The 19661-nt window shown below is 35.1% G+C and overlaps 1 protein-coding gene across 4 annotated transcripts in view; it reads left to right on the top strand.

Annotated features, from left to right (window-relative positions):
- Positions 1 to 19661, top strand: part of LOC126889553 (stearoyl-CoA desaturase 5-like) — a 185778-nt gene that overhangs the window by 92325 nt on the left and 73792 nt on the right. The window lies entirely within an intron of this gene.

Raw genomic sequence — 19661 nt, 5'->3', positions numbered from 1 at the left:
TGTTCGGATGCAGGCCCTTATTGTAGTTGCGTCAGCACCGGTGCAGAACGGCGGCTAGATGGTGTATATATATGCTCTCCCCAGCGGCTAAGAAAAAAACAGTGCGTATTACTATGGGTATAATAGCACATGAGATCCACGTTTGGCAAGGAGACCCAGTTCGCGTATAAGTAGACCGTCCTACTAGTGCAGCCGATATGTGAAACAATTGTGCATTTACACATATACTACACATATAGAGGTTCAAATATACTTATGAGGCCATCTCAGATTTTGCCTATTACAAAAATGGCGGGCATTCAAAATGGCTATATACATATGTGACAAATAGCACGATAACTGTTGAACGAGACGTCAGATTTCAACCAAATTTGGTACATAGGTTCTCTTTTTGATGTGTAAGATTGAGTTCTTGAACCGGAAGAATCGGTTTACCAAAAGTTGTGCTTTTCCTGATTTTTATGTAAAAATATGTTGTTTTTTTTTTCAATTATTTCACCATGTATGTATTAATTTTTCAAAAAGCTGATACTGCCATTGAAAAGAGCGTAAAATATTTTTTAGGAAATATTTTGAACTTTTTAGTTCTGTTAATTACCATTTAATAAATGCATAACGTATCTTCACATGTACCTATGTGTGGCAGATTCGTGCAAATATTATAAGAATGATTGTACATTTAATGGTAGAAGCCTATAATTTGGACCACATATACTACACATATTATACAGTTTCAAATTAAGATATAAGGCCATCTCAGTTTTTGTTCCTTTTACAAAAATGGCGGGCATTCAAAATGTTGACTATACGACATATGTGACTAATAGCACGATAACTTTTGAACAAAACGTCAGATTTCAACCAAATTTGGTATATCGTCGCCTCAAAGCAACAGTAGGATATGTAAATAAATGACTTTTGGGATAACCATTTCAAATGATTGGAAATAAACCCTTCTCTTGCGTGTAACACTAAGATAAATAAAAAGTGGAATACTTTTTCAAAATATTACATATCCTTGTGTAGCTTAATTCTCTTTATCTCATATGCCATAATGTAACACTAAGACAACATACATATCCTACTGTTGTATTTTGTCGTTTACTAATTTTGGTCACAAAATATTAATGCAACACTAAGTTATCTTACGCACATCCTACTGTTAATGTAGTTATTGCCGAATTGCGAATATTTGTCTTTGTTTATATTAAACGGCTTGCACCCACAATATTTATTATCTTCAGAAATCTTACCATAGTTCTACTATTACATTCATATTAAAAGTTGTATTGTGAGAATAAAAATGAATAATTCAGCCTCAGCCAATTTCAGTTATAAAAAATATAAAATATCTAGTATAAGTCAATATTTAGTCTGCATCCGATGTGACCACGACTAATTCTGATTAATTTTCCATTCTCTTTTGTTTGTCATTTTCGTTGTCGAGTTTTAAAATTGTCGGAAAACATGTATATTGAGTTTAAAATTTATCTAATAAAATGTTTGAACAAAATTGTTTTGTTTTTTATAATAAAATGTGTAAAATTTTGAACAAAACTTCAGTACAAATATCAGTTTAAACAGTGAGGACGTTTGAGTTGGAATAAGTTCATTATCTCGAGAAGCTTATGGCTTTTTGCCATATACATACATCATACTACTGACGTCATCCATCTGGTTGTGATGACGTAATCGATGATTTTTTTAAATGAGAGTAGGAGTTGTGTTATAGCTCATTTGAAAGGTTATTTAATTCTCTATTAAGTAATGTAAATATTAACATAATTATTTATACAGTGTGTTCAAAAAATATTTTTCTTATTAAATTATTTGGCACAAAAAGAAGAATGTAAGCAATTTATTTAATTAAATATACATTTTACTGCTGTCAGAAAAACAGGTTTTAATGTTTATCTCAAAAATAAACATTACTTTTCGCTTAAATTCAATGTTCAAGCTGCTAAGCGACAGGTGGGTGGCAGATTTAACATTGAATTTAAGCGAAAAACGATGTTCATTAATTTATGAAATAAACATTTCTTTTTGTTTTCTGACAGCACTCAAATGTGTTTTAAAATAAATGAATTACATACACTCTTCTTTTTGTCTCAATTAATTTAATAAACAAAACATTTTTTGGGAACAATTTAATAAATAATTATGTTAACGTTTATATTAATAAATAGAGAATTAAATAACCTTTCAAATGAGCTATCGCACCACCCCTACTCTCATTTAAAAAAATCATCGATTACGTCATAACGACCAGACGGATGACGTCATTAGTATGACATATATGGTAAAAAGTCATAATTTAAAAATAAAAATCGACCTGTCTCAGGATTTCTCTGCAAATGCTCCCATTCTAGAGATAATGAATTTATTCCAACTCAAACGTCCTCACTTTATAACACATATTTACGGATATCGTTAAAAATCACATTAACTGTTAGAACAACAGTAGGACAAGTAATTTTTTCCAATTATTTTTCACTTTTTTATGAATTAATATAAATATTTATGTAAGGCCTGTAAAGTTATATACTCAAACAAAATTCCATGTAAATCCATTCAAATATAAAAAAGTTATTAGGTAATGAAAAATTCGTAAAAATTTCAATTGCGTTTTTCTCGAAACTACAATATTTGACATATCCTACTGTTGCTTTGAGGCGACGATATAGGTTCTTTTTTTGATGAAATTTTTTCTTTTTCAATTCTTTCACCCTGTATATATATATGTATATATATTATTGTGTTTGCATTTTATCAATCAAAAGCAAAATAAAAATTAAATTAAATTTTTTTAATAACGCGGGCACATAAATTTGATACACCCTGTATATTGAGCTGTTTTAAAATTTATTAGAATTTAGTTAGGATGTAAATAGATTTCTCTTTTAACGAGCTTTCCGCGGAACCATTAAAGACTTTTGTGAATAATTAAAGTGAAAAGAACTGTGTATTTAGATTTAAAATGGAAAAAATTGTTTACTGTATAGGTAATTATCAATATTTCTCGAAATTGATAATTGAAAAGAAAGTTGGAATTTTAATATCTTCATTTCAATACGAGCATATGTGGGAGAGTTTCTCCGAAAATAATTAGGTTTGTCGGAACAAATTTGAGGGTGACTGTTGTTTGTCAAATGGAAAAGTCAATGTTTTGATTCTTGGAATGTGGAAGGGGAAAAGATGGATTGAATGATTGAGAGAGGTTGAAAAATTATTCATTATGTTGTTGGCAGCGAGAAGAAGTGGTTTTCGACGTGTTAAGTGGAGTAGATAGTTAGCATATATCAGTGGCTGGTTGATAGTGGAGAATAGTGTTGAAAAGTGGAACGAGCGACAGATCAAATCGAGACGAAATACCTCTTTGATTCTGTAGTATTGTGAGAAGGAGAGCAGAGAATTTTTGGAGTTTTGTTTGAATCGAGAACGTGTCAAAGAAACACGGTTTGTTGGAGAATTAGTGCTGGTATGCTGACAGTTTTGAAGCTGGACAAGGGAGAGAGGCTTTGATGAGTAGCCTTTAACATAATCAACGAGGGAGAGCTGTTTGGGGTCACGAGAAGACATCCGAGTGAGGGAAGCAAAAGGTCAGGCAATTTATGTGAAAGAGATTTTTATGTTCGGGAAATAAATTTTCGAGTAAAAAGCATATGAATTAAAGTTCCAATATTTCAAAATATAAATAGTAAATATAGGTAACCTTGCGAAGACATAAATTTCTTTGGTTTAATTTGTTTTACCAAAGTCATCGGGAACAAACCGATACATTGTTTTTTTGTAAAGATAATAATTTTAAGTGGTATAAATTTCATTCGGACATCTGTGTCAACAGGTTTTTTAGATTCGATAGTTTTCAGAGTATTAATTTGATAAATAAAAGACAATTCTGTATTTTTATTTTAATAGTTTGCTTTATTTCTTTTCCCTATTTTATCCCGATTAGGATCAATTCAGAGATACTGAACCCACGAGAGAAGATAAATATAACGTAAGATAATTTGGTTTTTTTTATATATTGAAAGGCACCCTGAGATTTTTTATTCAATTTTGATATATGATTTGCGACAATTAAATGATTAATTAAATAAATAATAATCAATATAAAATAAATAAGAAGCAGATCACAACAACATGGCGAGCCAACGTTAGGGCCTTAAAGTATCTCTGGTTGTGAATTTGAAGGGAATAGATAAACTATTACAACTGATGCAACTCCAGTCACAAAAACTGGAACAAAAAATGGATGAAACACATCAAAAAATGGATGAAGCAAAAAGGACAATGGATAAAAATCAGGAGGAAACAAAACAAGCAATGGATAAAAATCAGGAAGAAACATCAAAGAAAATGGATAAAGTGGATCAAAAAATGGATGAAACACAACAAAAAGTGGATCAAAAAATGGAAGAAACACAACAGAAAATGGATGAAACACAACAAAAAATGGATCAAAAAATGGAGGAAACAAAAAGAATAATGCAAGAAAATCAGAAGGAAACAAAACAAGCCATAGAAGAGAACAACAAGAAAATGGAGGAACGCATAGAAAAGTATGAAATGAAAATTAAAGATCACATGCAAGAACAAGAAAGGAAAATTCAAGATAAAATGGAGGAGTTAACAAATTGCCAGAAAAAGGAACTAGAAAATTTGGAGAATAAGTTGGAAAACAAATTTGAAAATGCTTTACAAGAAGACAAGAAAGAAATAGAAGAAAGATGCCGAAATAATGAAAAACTAATTGATGATATCAGAAAACAACAAAATTTCGGAGAAAGAAGGGAAACGTTTATCCATAGTACAGAGGATGTGAAAATAAGATTTGGCGGGGATGTAAAAAAATTACACCCAGTAATTTTCATAAACAATTTGAAAAAGAAAATACGACACAGCGGTAACTTCGAGACAGCCAAAGAAACGATAAGGAACCATCTTAAAGATGAGGCAAGTTTATGGTTCGATAGCAAAGAAGAAGAATTGGACAATTGGCATAAATTCGAACAAAAGTTCCTGAGTTATTTCTGGGGAAAAATACAACAGCTAGAAATAAACAAGGAATTGCAAAATGGGAGGTACCATGAAAGAATGGGTATTTCAGAGAAAACATATGCACTACAATTATATAATAATGCAAAACATCTACAGTACAATTATTCTTCCGAACAGCTAGTCGAACTGATAGCCAGACATTTTGAAGATACCTTAGAAGATCACATAACTTTACAAAACTACAAAGATATCGACAGTTTGTGCCAATTCTTACAAATACGAGAAGCAAAAATGAGAGAAAGAGAAATAAGAAGATCGCAAGATAATTATAGGCAACGCGAAAATCGAGACTATATAGATAGAAGACAGAACTTTAGGAGAGATTATACAAGAAGAGAAAACGAAAATAGAGACAACGGAAGAGGAAACTATGAACAAAGAAATCGGCAATGGAACGAAGACAGATATCGAGAAAACCAGAATAGAAATAACACCCGCACAAATCAAGAGGACAGAAATGATAATAGAAGGAATCAACAGGAAAATCGTGGAAACCGATAGGGGTCCGACAGACAAAGAGAAAACAGAAGAGCGGTAAACAACACGCAAATATATGAATATGAGGATGAGAGACAAAGCGACGGAAGAAGAAGCGAAGAAGAACAGCAAGCGTCTTTTCACGAAAGCGCTCACTAAAAACAAAAGAGCAAACAGGAATTTTTTGTCATTTTTTGTCACCCGAAGGAATTTATTAAATTAGCAGGAAATAATGATAAAGGAAGTGGATCTAATTTAAAATTGGTAGATGGTTTTATAAATGAGAAACCGATTAAAATTATGATTGATACTGGTTCAGAAATTACTTTGATTAACAGGAAAGTAATAGAAGAGGTTGATTTGACGAATTTGATTTACAAAATTCCCAGGGTAAATTTAGTGGGCGCAAATAAACGGACTTTGGCAACAATAAATGAAGGAATACGAATAAGGGTTCGATTGGGGAAGAAATTTTATGCACTACAATGTGTTATAATGCCAAACATGATGCATGATATGATCGTAGGAGCGGATGAACTGTCAGAAAAACATGTGGTGATAGATTTCAAAAATAACACGATGAAAATCACAGATGGAAAAGAAGAAGAACCTAACATTCTGGAAATGAACAAGGAACATGAGAAACGGAAAAAGGATAATGCAAACAAAAAACAAACGGTGGAAATGAATTTGGCAAGTAAGCAAGGACAGAAAAAGAAGAAAAGAAAGAAGGAGAAGACAAGTAAAAACAATGAAGCTCGGGATTCCTCGAAAAAAGAGATGAGCCCAGAAGAAGAAAAAGAAGAAAAAATATTGACAAATGAAAATGAAGCTTGGGATTCCTCAAAAGAAGAGATGAGTCCAACAGAAGAAAAAGAAGAAGAAAGATGGACACAAGAAAATGAAGATTGGGATTCCTCGAAAAAAGAGATGAGCCCAGAAGAAAAAGAGATCAGATTAGAAAAAGAGAACGAAAAAGATATCATGGAAACTGTGGTATTTGACGAAGAAGTATGCAAAATGGAGGATGCAGAATACACTATAAACATGTGTAAAGAATCGGAGGAGAAAGAAATTAAATTGATATGTGGAGAAGAAAAGGAGAAGGAACTGCGTGAAATATTGAGGAAGTATGAAAATTTAATAAATGAAGAAAACAGAGTAGCCAAAAAGTATGAACATTCATTTGAGGTGAAGGACTTAGGAAATTTTCGATCGAAAACTTACCCCATCCCATATAAGTACCGACAGGAGGTGAAAGGAGAAATCAATGAAATGTTAGAAAATCAAATCATAGAGAGATGTGACTCTCCGTATATCAACCCAATCGTGATTGTTAAAAAAAGCAGTGGAGAATTGAGACTATGTTTGGATGCCCGGAATATAAATCAACACACGGTATCTCAATATGAATCACCTCTCAACATCGAGGCTATTTTTGGGAGAATTACAGGATCACATATTTTTTCTAAAATTGACTTAAAACATAGTTTTTGGTTGATACCTTTAGCAGAAAAATGTAGAAACTGCACCGCTTTTTCGATCGATGGTATTGTGTACCGATTTAAAGTAGTGCCTTTTGGGTTACAAAGTGCTTGTGCAGCACTGGTAAGAGCTCTGCATACAATATTAAACAGGTATGAAGATTTTATAGTACACTACATTGACGACTTACTAATCTTTTCACCAGATAAATCGAGCCATTTAAAACACATAAAAATTATATTAGAAGAGCTGGACAAGGCCGGATTAAAATTGAATATTGAAAAATGTCAATTTTTTCAAAAAGAAGTGACATATTTGGGTTTTAAATTGGAAACAAAAACAGTTAGTTTAGCCGAGGACCGGATAAAACTCATAGATGAATACCCAAGGCCAACGAATTTAAAAACATTGAGAGGTTTTCTTGGTACGATCAACTATTTCAAAAAACTAATTCCTGATTTAAGCCAGAAGGAGATTCCATTGATAAAATTACTGAAAAAATGCGTTAAATGGAATTAGAAAGAAGAACAAGAGAAAGCTTTCCAAATATTAAAAGAAGAATTCTCGAAAGGAACTAAAATATATCATCCCATGTACAATTTACCTTTCATATTACGAACTGATGCGTCCATCCAAAAATTCGCGGGAGTTTTGTCGCAGATACAGAACAATCAAGAAGTGCCAATTTGTTTTATTTCCCGGGTGACAAAAACACACGAAAGAAAATACAGTGTGACTGAATTAGAGTTTGCTAGCGTACTTTTTTGTGTAAATAAGTTAAGGTTTTATCTATTGGGAGCAAAATTTACAATTGAAACAGATCATGCAGCTTTAGTGCATATCATGAAAAATCGACTGGTTAATAATCGTATACATCGAGGAATTTTGTTGCTGCAGGAGTATGATTTTGAGTTTCGATACATAAAAGGAAAAGACAACATTATAGCCGACGCTCTCACACGTGATGAAGACACTGGAAAAAAGGAAGGAATTGTTTTTCAGGTGGGACTAAATATCTTGACACAAGAGGAAGGTTTATTTTCGTTAAACGAAATAAGAATAAATCAAGAAGAACTGGAGGAAAAAGAAAAAAGAAGAGCGGAGAGAGAAAATGACATATTCTTCAAAAGAATAGATGGAAAGGAACTATATTTGGTAACACCGACATTGGCAGAGAGGATCATACAAAAATTACACAATGACAATGGGCATATCGGTAGCAGGAAGGTATGGCTGGTTTTTCGAGAAAACTATATCTGTCGAAAGGATTACCGGATTGCCAAAGAAGTGACCCAAAAATGCGAAATATGTCAAAAATATAAAAGCAGAAATTTCAGAAATGAAAATATTGCTAAAAATATTGTATCCCGTCAAAAATTGGATATTGTGGCGATAGATATGTTAAGTGATCTGATAATGACCACGCAAAGGAACAAGCATATTTTGGTGATGGTTGATACATTTTCAAAATACGTAAAGTTATACAGTTGCCGTACAACAAAGGGGGAAGAAATAATGAGAAATAGTTGAAAGACTGATAAGTTTGTACACACTTGAATGAATAAGGGAAAATGAAAATGTAGTATGTCAAAGTGTGTAAATAATTTTATTTCCTTAGCTGAGCGCTTTCGACATAAACGTCATCATCGGAGCTAATGCTAAAATAAAAAAAGAGATCTTGTAAGAACAAGAAGTACAAAACTCTTTTTTTACTTACGTCAAATACTAAAAAAGTACCGCTACATAGAGGTGTAAAAAAGTGCATCTTAGGAATGTACATTTGATTTTTAAATTTTGAATGCTAACTTAGTCCTCCGTACAACAGCAAACAGCAAAAAAAAACAGAAAGAAACGGCCACATACACGTTGCACAAAAACATATAAACTTTTTTCATGGTCCGGGTGTCGATATCACCCGTCCATCCTTGGCCTAGTAACAACAGCTGACTGACAAGGTCGGATATTCAAATCTGCTTTTATCTGTTCTGCGTTGACGTTGACAGCTGACTGCATTTACAGATCTATTTCCTATTTGGGACCAATTTCAGATAAACTGTCAAGTGTAATATCAAATAAAGTTGAGAACCTCAAAATTTCATTTAAAACTAAAAATTCAATCAAATCACTGTTTAGTAAAACCAAAGACAAATTAGATAAATTAAATAAGAGTGGCATATACAAGCTATCATGTGGTGAGTGTAGTACCACCTATGTAGGAAGGACAATGAGAACCCTTTCTCAGAGAATCAAGGAGCATGTCAGAACTCCAGAAAAATCAAACTTTGGCTATCATGTTAAATCTACCAATCATTCCTTCTCTCCTACTAAAGACAGCCAAATTTTGCATAACATCCCATCTAAAAACTATAGATTAATGAATTTGTTGGAGGACCTGGAGGTTTCTAGAGAGATGAAGTCTAATCCTGATTTTTGTGTTAATACTCAGATCAATTTAAATTGTAATTATAAACCTCTCTTCAAGTATCTGTGGGAGACAGTTGAGTAGTGACCTCTTGCAATCTTTTATGTATATAAAAACTATTGTATTTTTATTCAAAATTTAATTTTATAACTTTATATAAAAAAAGGAAAACATTTGACTATTGGTCAGATTTATATATACATTATTAATACAGATTCTACCAACAAGTAATGAGAGCCTTAGAAATAAAACACCTAACAACAAAAGTGTTCGAAACTATTTTGTTAAAAATTGAATTCCACCGAACACTATATCCTTCTATTTTGTCATCAACGTCTTACAACAATAGACACTGAATATACCCATTTTAACATCATAGCATTTAATAAAATCATTTAATATTTCTACATAAACATTAGGTTTTCAACTTAATAAAATATCCATACACCAAGTCAAGGTCATTGCAATGACTTACATAAATGACAAAAAGATGATAAATAACAACAATATAATATTATCTCAATCTTTAACTTCAACAAGCTAACATCTTCTGAATATTGAATTTGAGAATTCACAATCAAAATTGATCTTTCTCATTACTTTCTCTTTAATAATTTTTTTTTTGTTTTTTAATTTAATTTTTTAACTTAACACAGTGTATGTAAGTTGGGCCAATTAGTCTCAAAATCAAGCATGTCATCAATTAATTTAATAGTTGATTAGTACAAACATCTAAGGTACATTTCCTTATCAATTTCATTGTAAAAATTTTCAATTTTCCTTTCAATATGTTTAAAATATTCATGTTTCAACGTCAGCTGTCAACCTCAACGCAGAACAGATAAAAGCAGATTTGAATATCCGACCTTGTCAGTCAGCTGTTGTTACTAGGCCAAGGATGGACGGGTGATATCGACACCCGGACCATGAAAAAAGTTTATATGTTTTTGTGCAACGTGTATGTGGCCGTTTCTTTCTGTTTTTTTGCTGTTTGCTGTTGTACGGAGGACTAAGTTAGCATTCAAAATTTAAAAATCAAATGTACATTCCTAAGATGCACTTTTTTACACCTCTATGTAGCGGTACTTTTTTAGTATTTGACGTAAGTAAAAAAAGAGTTTTGTACTTCTTGTTCTTACAAGATCTTTTTTTTTATTTTAGCATTAGCTCCGATGATGACGTTTATGTCGAAAGCGCTCAGCTAAGGAAATAAAATTATTTACACACTTTGACATACTACATTTTCATTTTCCCTTAATAATGAGAAAGATTGACAATTTTATAGCCACCGTAGGAACACCAAGAAGAATTCTGTTAGAAAATGCGACGTATTTCCGGAGTGAGCGTTTCAAGGGACAGCTTCAAGACAGGGGAATACGGACAAATTTCGTCAGTATCCGACATCCTCAAAGTAACCCTTCAGAGCGTTTTATACAGGAGACTACAAAATTCCTTCGCATTGCTGCAAATGGACAACATAGACGATGGGACAGGAAAGTGGCAGAAATAGAAAACTACTTAAACACGACTCCAAGTACGGTGACAAAAGAGACTCCGGAATATATCATGAAGGGTGTTATGCCATTACGGCCATGGGAAGAACCTGAGCAGAGGGAATACCAACAAGTCTTGGAAATTGTGCAAAGGAGGCTGCAGCGCAGTAATGAAAAATATCTCCAAAGACAAAATCATAATAGGAGACGACGCCCAGTGACTTTTCAGAAGGGAGAAAAGGTGCTGGTAAGGGCATTACGAGTATCAAATCTCACTGGGGACGTTTGCGCAAAACTAATGCCTATTTTCGAGGTTCCATACATCGTGCACAATGAAAATGGAATAAACAGTTATGTCCTGAGGCATGTGGATTCAGAAAAGATACGAGGAGTTTACAATATCCATGATGTGTACAAATACCACGAATAAAGACAAATGCATAAAATTTAAGGTAGGATAAGAGAATTAGGTTAGGATAATATGATAACAAGAGAAAAGTGTTGTTGTCGAGAGAAAATCAAATTTTTTTTGTTGCACTTAATAATACTGATTTTATCTCAAAACAAGGCGGGGATGTTATTGTGTTTGCATTTTATCAATCAAAAGCAAAATAAAAATTAAATTAAATTTTTTTAATAACGCGGGCACATAAATTTGATACACCCTGTATATTGAGCTGTTTTAAAATTTATTAGAATTTAGTTAGGATGTAAATAGATTTCTCTTTTAACGAGCTTTCCGCGGAACCATTAAAGACTTTTGTGAATAATTAAAGTGAAAAGAACTGTGTATTTAGATTTAAAATGGAAAAAATTGTTTACTGTATAGGTAATTATCAATATTTCTCGAAATTGATAATTGAAAAGAAAGTTGGAATTTTAATATCTTCATTTCAATACGAGTATATGTGGGAGAGTTTCTCCGAAAGTAATTAGGTTTGTCGGAACAAATTTGAGGGTGACTGTTGTTTGTCAAATGGAAAAGTCAATGTTTTGATTCTTGGAATGTGGAAGGGGAAAAGATGGATTGAATGATTGAGAGAGGTTGAAAAATTATTCGTTATGTTGTTGGCAGCGAGAAGAAGCGGTTTTCGACGTGTTAAGTGGAGTAGATAGTTAGCATATATCAGTGGCTGGTTGATAGTGGAGAATAGTGTTGAAAAGTGGAACGAGCGACAGATCAAATCGAGACGAAATACCTCTTTGATTCTGTAGTATTGTGAGAAGGAGAGCAGAGAATTTTTGGAGTTTTGTTTGAATCGAGAACGTGTCAAAGAAACACGGTTTGTTGGAGAATTAGTGCTGGTATGCTGACAGTTTTGAAGCTGGACAAGGGAGAGAGGCTTTGATGAGTAGCCTTTAACATAATCAACGAGGGAGAGCTGTTTGGGGTCACGAGAAGACATCCGAGTGAGGGAAGCAAAAGGTCAGTCAATTTATGTGAAAGAGATTTTTATGTTCGGGAAATAAATTTTTGAGTAAAAAGCATATGAATTAAAGTTCCAATATTTCAAAATATAAATAGTAAATATAGGTAACCTTGCGAAGACATAAATTTGTTTGGTTTAATTTGTTTTACCAAAGTCATCGGGAACAAACCGATAAATTGTTTTTTTGTAAAGATAATAATTTTAAGTGGTATAAATTTCATTCGGACATCTGTGTCCACAGGTTTTTTAGATTCGATAGTTTTCAGAGTATTAATTTGATAAATAAAAGACAATTCTGTATTTTTATTTTAATAGTTTGCTTTATTTCTTTTCCCTATTTTATCCCGATTAGGATCAATTCAGAGATACTGAACCCACGAGAGAAGATAAATATAACGTAAGATAATTTGGTTTTTTTTTTATATATTGAAAGGCACCCTGAGATTTTTTATTCAATTTTGATATATGATTTGCGACAATTAAATGATTAATTAAATAAATAATAATCAATATAAAATAAATAAGAAGCAGATCACAACAATATATATATATATATATATATATATATATATATATATATATATATATATATATATATATATATATATATATATATATATATATATATATATATATATATATATAGATGAAATAGAGAATGTGGAAAAATCCAAAAAAAAAAAAATGAAACACATTTCTAAGAGCTGGTGTTTGGATCTTTGATTCTATTCGAAAAAAATTTTTCCTAGCCCGAAATGGTGGATGTGTGAATTGTTCGTAAGGGGATTTTTCCATATTCTCTATTTCATCTATTTGATTTCGTACGAGTGGTCGTTAAACCAATAACCTTGGATCTTTGGTTCACTGAGTGTGTTTCAAAGATCTACATCTTATGTTTTTAAACATATATTTTACTTACTTTAAGTAATTAGGGAATTAAAACTTGAGACTGTCATTGTCGGATTTGCCTTAGACTTACGCACCTTCTATGTCTAGGTCTCGAATGTTGTTTTTTGATTAGAATGTGTCTAAAGATATTCAACCTCTTGTCTTTACCGACGAGCCCAGAGAGGTTGAAGAGGGTGAAACACATTTCTAAGAGCTGGTGTTTGGATCTTTGATTCTATTCGAAAAAAAATTTTTCCCAGCCCGAAATGGTGGATGTGTGAATTGTTCGTAAGGGGATTTTTCCACATTCTCTATTTCATCTATTTGATTTCGTACGAGTGGTCGTTAAACCAATAACCTTGGATCTTTGGTTCACTGAGTGTGTTTCAAAGATCTACATCTTATGTTTTTATATATATATATATATATATATATAAAATATATTTATATATATATATAAATATATATATATATATATATATATATATATATATATAAATATATATATATATATATATATATATATATATTGTAGCGGTTATTAGTGTAATTACTTCTAATTACAATAAAACTAGCGGTTCGTAATTTATATACGTCTTTATTATTTATTTATACAAGTTTACTTTACAAACTTTAGCTTAAGACTAACTCTATTTACAAATATGTCCTATTTATATATGCGATACAGATATTCCAGAAATATCTATATATCTCCAGCTATGTCCATGTGACCGCTTGCACGTCATCGTCGCTGCATCGGCGTATCTCGAAACATCGATAGTGTTCTGTCTGTCCGGAGACGGGAGCTGGTATACGAGGGTAGGTCAATAATTATTTTGTTACACTGCTCCCCTCTTAAGATCTGAGCGTCCCGATCAGCAACTCTAGATGGCCCAGGATGGCGGAATCTACAGGATTCTCCGGCTCTGCATACACCCCTAGAAAAGAAGTAACAGTCTACTGTCTTTGAAGGGTATGACATCTTCGGGTTCATGCAACATACAGTAATCCGTACGCCAGTTTCTCTGAAGATCACTTCCAGCATGCTTCTCACAATCTTCCAATCCAGATTTTCTACTGCATGGCCAATTTTTGGTAAAGCCAAATCTTTGATGTCATAATTACAGACCATTTTCTTCAAATTAGTTAGAGCACGCCATATGTTCTCGTAGCTTGGCGTGTCCGTATAAGACTTCCTGGTCACTATATACAGCAAAGATCGAGGACCATCTTCCAATCGCAATACTCTTCCAATTTTAGGTTGTTGATTCCTTAACTCGTCCAGGCGGCCGAACTTTCTATTAAATACGGACGAGATTCCTTTAGTCATCTCGAGGTCTTGTGCAACACAGTGGGCTAGAGAGACGTTTTCTGGAACACCAAACAGATCTTGCTGAACTTCTTTGGTCACGCCGAATCTAGCACTCTTTCTTTCTGCGTAATTTGACATAAATTGATTAAAACTTGGCTGTGCGACATCTTTCATCTCCTGTTGGAGGACTCGTGCTTCTTCTGTTTCATTTGAGCCAGCATATGGTGCAAGACGATTTATGTGAATAACTTTTGGTTTACCGTTTGGCAACTTCTTAATTCTATATATTACGTCATTTATTTTCTTCTTAACTTCATACGGACCTTCCCATTGTCTTTGCAGTTTAGGACACAAGCCTCGACGACGTTGCGGATTATAAAGCCAGACAAGATCACCTACTTCGAAGCTTTCATTCTTGCATCGAGAATCATATTGATCTTTCATTCTGTCACTGGCTATCTGAATGTGTTGTCGGGCAAGTTCATGAATGTTGTTCATTCGTAATTTCAGGCGGTCAACGTAGTCTTCGCCTGCAACATGTTCCTCGGAAGGTCCGCAGCCAAACTCTAGGTCGCAGGGCAAACGAACTTCACGACCCAACATCAGGCAGGTTGGTGTTTGACCTGTAGTTTCATTTACGGCCGAGCGGTAGGCCATCAGGAATAAATGAATGTGTTGGTCCCAATCTCGCTGATGTTCAGATACAACTTTGGACAAGTGTTTACCCATCGTTCGGTTCATCCTCTCGACCATCCCATCTGATTGAGGATGCAGGGGTGTTGTTCTGGTCTTATTGGCACCAATCAATTTACAAACGTTTTGGAAAAGAGCTGACTCAAAGTTTCGCCCTTGGTCGGAGTGGATCTCCAAGGGAACACCAAATCGGCTAAAGAATTCTTTAACAAGTACCTCTGCAACGGTAGCAGCTTCTTGATTTGGTAATGCATAGGCCTCAGTCCATTTTGTAAAATAATCCATGGCTACCAGGATGTATTTATTTCCAGCATCGGTTTCTGGAAATGGACCTGCAATGTCGATAGCTACTCTTTCCATAGGACTTCCAACATTGTACTGTCTCATGGGTGCTCTCTTTTTACCAACCGGACCATTACCGGATGCACACAGTTCACATTTTCGGCACCATCTTCTTACATCATCTTTACAGTTCACCCAATAGAACCGTTCTCGAACCTTTTGCAGAGTCTTCGTAATACCAAAGTGTCCACCTGATGTACCGTCATGCAACTGACGCAATACTTCTGACACTTTACTTTTAGGTACAATCAACTGAAGCTTAGATTCTGTACCATCATCGTTCTCAAAGGTTCTGTACAGAAGATCATCTTTTAGTATCAGGCAATTCCATTGGCTCCAGTAGGCCTTGACTTCCGGACTACATGCACTAATGTTTTGCCAACTAGGTCTCTCACCTCGACGCATCCAATCCAATACTCTTTTTATACATGGATCGTCTTCTTGGGCTTCTTGTAACTGTTGGGGCTGCCATTGCTCATTAATTACGGTGGTTCGTCTCACGGGGCAAAATCGTTCCTCTAATTTGGCACAGTGATTACAATTCGCACTGCATGGTCGTCTCGAAAGGGCATCAGCATTTGAGTGAACTCTTCCGGCCCTGTGTTCTATCTCGTAATCATATTCTTGTAATCGTTCTAACCATCTTGCCATCTGGCCCTCTGGATTACGGAATTGTATGAGCCATTTTAGAGCAGCGTGATCGGTGCGAAGAAGGAACTTTCTGTCATACAAGTATTTATGGAAATGTTCGCAAGCCTTCACTACACCCAGCAGTTCTCTTCTGGTAACGCAATAGTTTCTTTCCGGTTTCGACAGGACTTTGCTGAAATAAGCGATGACTTTTTCCTGTCCGTCCTGGATTTGGGAGAGAACAGCTCCTATAGCACTGTTGCTAGCATCGGTATCCAAAACAAATTTTCCTGCCTGTCCCGGGTAGCTTAATATCGGTGCACTGATCAGAGCCATTTGTAGTTGTTCGAAAGCTTTTTGGCACTCTTCACTCCATGTATATTCTTTGCCCTCCTCCGTCAACTTTGTTAGGGGCTTGGAGATATTGGCAAATCCTTTGACAAATCGTCGGTAATATGTACATAGGCCAAGGAAACTTCTAATTTCATGTTTATCTTTTGGTACTGGCCAATCTTTAATTGCTTCAATCTTTTCGGGATCAGCTGTTACACCATTACTCGATACAATATGTCCCAAATACTTAACTTCTCGTCGAAACATGTGACATTTCTTCGGACTTAATTTCAAGTTCGCTGCCCTCAATCGTTGAAAGACTTCTATTAGATTCTTGGCATGTTCATCAAAGGACCTTCCAACCACAATTACATCATCCAAGTAAACCAGGCATGTTTTCCATGTTAGACCTCTTAAAACTGCCTCCATTAATCTTTCAAATGTGGCAGGGGCATTACATAAACCAAACGGCATAGCCGTAAACTGCCAAAGCCCTGATCCTATCGAAAATGCGGTTTTCTCCCGATCGGCTGGCTCCATGTCTACTTGCCAATATCCACTTTTTAAATCGAGTGTGGAAAACCAACGAGAACCGGAGAGAGTATCCAATGTATCGTCTATTCTGGGCAAAGGATAACTATCTTTTTTTGTTACCGCATTGAGCTGGCGGTAGTCGATACAAAAACGCGTTGAACCATCTTTCTTCTTTACCAGAACTACTGGTGACGTCCATGGACTGTTCGATGGTTCAATTACCCCTTGTTTGTCCATATCCTTGATAATCTCTTCGGCTTCATCTCTTTTCGCAAATGGAAGTCGTCTAGGCCGTTGTCTGATTGGCTGAGCGTCTCCGGTATTTATTTTATGCGTTACTATGCTTGTTTTGCCCTTATCCTTCTTATCAATAGCAAAAACATCTTGATACTCTATCAGCATAGACCTTACTTTTTCCGTTCGTTCATAGTCAAGGTCTTGGCATCTTTCAATGATCATCTCGACAAGGTCTTTTGGATACTTTGACTTTGATGATTTCTCATTGGTATTCATAGAGCAAATTGAAGCCACGGGAACACACTGTCCGATCAAAGCTCCTCTACTTAACTTAATAGCAGTTTCCCTTAAATTCATAACTCTTACAGGGATGACATCTCGAACTTTTACCAAAGTTTTCGCCGTTAGGAACTCGACATTTTCTACATCTTCGACCATCCTTAAACTTCCCTCTCGGCAGTGTCCATCAAGCATGGTCATCAGAATTTTCTCACTATTACCGGGTATGGTTACGTCGCATGTAGTTAGTAAGCGGATGACATCTTCTTTGTCGTCGTGAAAGGGCAACTCTTCACCGTTGATCCTGAGAACTCCATTTTGAACATCCAATATTGCCCCCACTTTTCGTAGTACGTCCATCCCCAATATGAACTCGTCGGAGATCTCGGCAATTAATACTTGATGTTCAACTGTGGTCTGGCCAATGGATACTGACATATTAGCCTCGCCATATGTATTAATTAGCTCACCAGTCGCTGTTCTAAGCTTTACTGTTGCAGGTGATAATTTATTATGGTCTCGTACTACATCTGGACGTGCGATAGTTCTCGTTGCACCTGTATCCACCAAAAATGATCTACATCTATTACTGATACGACCTTCGATGTATAAGTTGTGGATTCCACCGGAGGACGTAAGGTTGACAGTTACTATGGGGGCTCTAGTTCTCGAGGTCGGCAGTTGCCCCTTGGTGTCGACCCGCTCTAGTTTTCCGACGGCTGTACGATCTTCTTACAATTACGACGAATGTGGCCTACGTCTCCACAATTCCAACATCTAGGCTCGCGTCTCTTTGGCATCTGATTACTTAATACTCTCCGTATCATTTCCTCCAGACGTTCATCGTTGTGTTCGTCACTTTCTTCAATGGTTCTTACTCTATGGCCTCGTGAAGTTTGACTAGCCGTTTCGTGTTCCAATGCAATAGCAAGTGCTTCATCTAAAACTTTCGGTCTTGCTAGTCGTAAAGCTTTCTGTAGTTCATTATCTTTCAGCCCATTGACGAAGGTATCTACTGCAATTTCTTCTAAAACGCTGTCTGGCACCTCTGGATAAGCCAACCGCACCACACGAGCCACATCTGCTTCAAATTCTTGCAGATTCTCACTTGCTCGTTGACTTCTACTTCGCAGTTGTGCTTTGTATACTTGTTGTAGATGGGCATCTCCATAGCGTTTTTCTAGACGAGTGAACAAGGTCTGGTAACAATTTTCTTGACCCTTGGGAATTGACCTTAATATATCTGCAGCATCACCTCGTAAAGCAGCAGTCAAGGAAACAGCCTTTTCTTGTTCGGTCCAATGATTGGCGGTCGCAATAGCTTCAAACTGTCTAAGATATATGGACCAAGAGGACTTTCCATCAAATGGTGGTAATTTGAATCTCATATTATGCGACATTTCTTCTCTCGGTAGTTCATCTTTCACTACAGGATCTAAAGCTACTGCATGAACTGACGGTTGCACTTTTGTATCGGTTATCATGCTCTCTAATTCTTTGATCTTCTCTTCTACGGCCAAAACTACTGCATTAACTGAAGGTAGCACTTTCGTATTGGTTACCATAGTCTCTAGTTGTTTGATCTTATCTTCTAACATTTCTTTACTGTCGTCTACGCTTTTATGTATCTTATCGAATGTTCTAGAAACCTCTTCAAATTTCTCGTCGTTCTGTCTACAAACGTCTTTAATTACTTGAGAAACACTTTCAAATTTCTCGTTGCTCTGTCTACAAACTTCTTTAATTACTTGAGAAGTCTCGTCAAATCTTTTAGCAACATTTTCGAATTTATCGTCGCTTTTTCTAGAAGTTTCATCGATCTTTTGAGAAACACTTTCAAATTTCTCGTTGTTCTGTCTACTAACTTCTTCAAGTTTCTCGTTGTTCTGTCTAGAAGTTTCATCGATCGTTTCAGAAACAGTTTTTAATTTCGATAAGATTACTTGTTCTGCTGACTGGAAGTGGAACGTCTCTGGGTCATCTCCGTTCTTCGTGAGGACATCCTTGAGTCGTGCTTGTAGGACTATCTTGCACCCACTGCTGTC

Source organism: Diabrotica virgifera, chromosome 8 (genome assembly GCF_917563875.1).
Source record: "Diabrotica virgifera virgifera chromosome 8, PGI_DIABVI_V3a".
NCBI lineage: Eukaryota > Metazoa > Arthropoda > Insecta > Coleoptera > Chrysomelidae > Diabrotica > Diabrotica virgifera.
This window is presented reverse-complemented; position numbering and strand designations above follow the sequence as displayed.